We start from the raw sequence: 652 nt of genomic DNA, 5'->3' as shown, positions 1-652 counted from the left end.
AGAATAGGGTTTTTAGATAAGTAAGATAAGAGGGTAACAAAGACAAGTTAATGTCTTGGTTAACTTAGTAAGCTTTGGCTAGTAGAGACAATTCAATGTTCTTAGAGGATTTGTATAACTTGAAGCAATCTGAAGCTTTCAATTTAGAGTTAAAGATCAAGAATAGATTTAATCTCTTTACTGCTAGTCTAATTACTGTAAGCTCTACAGGAGACATACCACAGTTTCAAATAATGATGCCACTAGCTCTTGCAGTCTAGGATTAGTCAAATAGTGAACTCGTGCACTATACCAAGGGCATTTCCCTTCAGGTTATTTGAAAGTCAGAGGCTCTACTGTGCTTGAGGAATTTCCTAGGCTTTAAAAAAAGGAGTCTATTCTCTAAGAGCTAAAGAGCTCAGAGTATTAACTGTAGGTTTGCTGCTAGCTGAATCCTTGAAAGTGTGTGTGGTGCTTGGTGGGTTGGTGTCCTTTTTGCTCTCAGAGAACCTCTCCTATTTATACCTTTCAGCCTGTTGTTCCTTAGCCAATAGCAAAACTGGCTCTTCTATTCTACTGTAATTACTAAGCTGCTTCTACTTTTATTAATAAGCATTTGTCTGTATTAGTCAGCCTTCTGTCTGTTTTACTAATGTATTGGTAAGCTATTGCT

The sequence above is a fragment of the Phanerochaete carnosa genome, assembly GCF_000300595.1.
Source record: "Phanerochaete carnosa HHB-10118-sp unplaced genomic scaffold PHACAscaffold_14, whole genome shotgun sequence".
In the NCBI taxonomy this organism is placed as follows: Eukaryota; Fungi; Basidiomycota; class Agaricomycetes; order Polyporales; family Phanerochaetaceae; genus Phanerochaete; species Phanerochaete carnosa.
This window is presented reverse-complemented; position numbering follows the sequence as displayed.